Raw genomic sequence first — 2,500 nt, 5'->3', positions numbered from 1 at the left:
TGATTGCGCGTGCGCGGCTTGACTCACCTGTCCGTCGCACAGCCGTGTGTGACCTTGGTAGAGGGAGGGAGGGAGGGAGGGGGGAGGGGGGGAGGGGGAGAGCATGCGGAGGAGGAGAAAGAACGGTTTTGTTTTATTATTCATATCATTTGGCAATTTCTTTATGGATGACGATAGTACAGGGACGATATTTACTATATGGGTGGTGGTTAAGTCAGGGTATGTAGTAGGGACTTGGTCGAGGTTGGGGTTGAAGCCTTATTATCGGAGGAGTTGGAAGGGGGGGGGGGAGATTTTTTTTTTCTCTATGATTTGTTCTCGTATTTTCTTCTGGCCCCCTCTAGATGTTTCCCTTTGCCTCCCTCCCTCTGCGTCTGTCTGTCCTCCTCGCTTCAATTTTTTCTCTCATTCTTCATTTTGCTGTTCCTCCTTGTTTTCTCCCCTTTCGTGTTTCGAGTGCGTGTTGTCGCCGTCTGCCTTCGTGTCTGTGAGTGTAGTTATCGGCTTTGTGGATCAGTGACGGCTTGACGAGCATAGGTGCGCGCGCGTGTATGTGTGTGTGTATATGTGTGTGTGTGTGTGTGTGTGTGTGTGTGTGTGTGTGTGTGTGTGTATTCTTGTCCATTTCATCCACCTTCACCTCCATCCACCACCTCGCCCTCTTCCTCTTCCTCTTCATCTACATCTTTGTACCTGGCATGTTTCTACTTGTTTATTCCTTTTAAAACGTGTTCACAGCCTTTTGTTTTCTATCCTTACCATTTATTTTGTGGTTAGTTTGGTTTTAATGATTAGATCTTACTTCTTGTTTTTTCCCGTTGCGTTTGCAAATCCAGTTATATTGCATACTGTCCTTGAGAACGTGAGATTGTGGGGGGAGAGAGAGGGAGAGAAGGGGGCTCGTGATAAGTTTTGATGGGCGGTTATGGGAGTGGGCGTGTGTTCGACGGTGAAAGGTGGTGATACTGTTTGGACCTGTGCTTGCGACTGTTATTGTATTTTGTTGCTGGTAGTTTGCTGTGCAGGGAAGATGATGTTGGATGCTCGTATTTAGAAGCCTGGATTTATTTTTTTTGCTTTGTTTTGTGTGGCCGGGGGGGGGGGGGGGTTGTGGATGGTGCTGCTGGGAGGTATAGAGTGGATGTGAAGAGTGGGCGTGGTGTGGTGTTCAGCGGTGGACTTACCCCCCCCCCCTCACCCCGGTATCGATCCGTCGTGAGGTTGCCCTCTCTACCCCCACCTCACATAACCCCCCTCCCTTTCCCTGAGGCCACGCCATGTCGACCCGCAGTGGCCCTGAATCCTTCTTTCCCTCACCCGCTGCCGCCGCTGGACACTCGGCATTAGGCTATGAAGGCCTCCTACTCTGCCTCCTTCCCTCCCTTCCCTCTCCCTCTCCCTCTCCCTCTCCCTCTCCCTCTCCCTCCTTTCCACCCTCTATCTCTCGATGTTCTCCTCACACCTCTCCGATTTCGGTTTGTTTAAGCAAAGACTTAGGATTCTTGGACGCGAGTCTAAACGGCAGGACCGTGGATGACAGCATCAGGACTCCCATGGATGCCAGGCGAGAGAGGAGAGGGAGGGCGTCGCGCCATGGCTTTTTAAAGACGAACTTGCGTTTCTCCCTTCTCTTCCCTTCCCTTCTTCCCTTCTCTCCCCTTCTCTTCTTTTCACCCCTATTTATCTTATCTTCCCCTCCTTTCTGACGACTACCCCTCTCTCTTTGTTCCTGCACTGGCCACGTTTGTCTCTCGTGTCTGTCATTATTTCCACTGGCGATACTTGTCAGTTAGCTTGCGCCCTCCGCTTTTTCTAATTAATCTAAGTTTCATCTCTCTCCAACTCTCCTTTCTCCTCTTTCCTCTCTCTTCCCCTCACTCTCCTCTCCCTTCTCCCCCTCTCCTCTCCTAATCTCTAGCCCTCCTTTCTCACTCCCTCTTCCCCTTCCCCTTCTTTCGCTTCCCCTTCCCCTTCCCCTTCCTCTTCCTTCCTCTCTACCTCTCCCTCCCTTCTTCCTTCCGTAGTGGCATTGGAATTATCGCCTTAAGGTCCAAGAGGTTATGGCATTCGTGTTGGGAAGGGTCTGGAGTGCCGCCGCAGCCAGGTGCCAACGATGGTGTCTGGTTGGCAGATTGCACGAGAGCCGTATCGGCGTCGACGGCTAACAAAAGTAATTAACGAAGAGCGTGGATTTGCTGTTGTACTTGTAAGAGTATGCAGTTTATTGATACGCTAATCCATGTGAAATGTTGGGTATTGGACGTGTTTAGCGACTTAAGTAATTCAATCAAAGCCCGAGCGCACACTATCTATCTGTTTATCTATCATTCTCCTTTCTCACCCCACACCGCTCTCAGTCCTTGAGGTACCTGGCGAAAGGGCGGACACCAGCATGTAATGCGTAGTGTTTCGCGGCTTGCAAGGTCAGGTTCATGACGGTTTGTGTCTGTCTAGCTTCTCTCTCTCCCGCTCCCCTTTTCCTCCCCCCCCCCCCTTTTTC

General features: G+C 51.0%; 1 protein-coding gene across 13 annotated transcripts in view; it reads left to right on the top strand.

The window, feature by feature from the left end:
- Nucleotides 1–2,500, top strand: part of Uba1 (ubiquitin-like activating enzyme 1) — a 56,937-nt gene that overhangs the window by 39,516 nt on the left and 14,921 nt on the right. Inside the window, exon 1 of one of the 13 annotated variants that reach the window (XM_086538597.1) lies at nucleotides 2,363–2,423. The exons of the other annotated variants lie outside the window; for them this stretch is intronic. The gene's annotated coding sequence lies outside the window, so the exon portion shown is untranslated. Of the gene's footprint in view, nucleotides 1–2,362; nucleotides 2,424–2,500 lie in introns of those variants that run through there. 13 annotated transcript variants of the gene reach the window in all.

This window comes from Penaeus japonicus, unplaced genomic scaffold (assembly GCF_977035675.1).
Source record: "Penaeus japonicus unplaced genomic scaffold, GWHDUDI00000001_assembly GWHDUDI00000007, whole genome shotgun sequence".
Lineage (NCBI taxonomy): Eukaryota > Metazoa > Arthropoda > Malacostraca > Decapoda > Penaeidae > Penaeus > Penaeus japonicus.
This window is presented reverse-complemented; position numbering and strand designations above follow the sequence as displayed.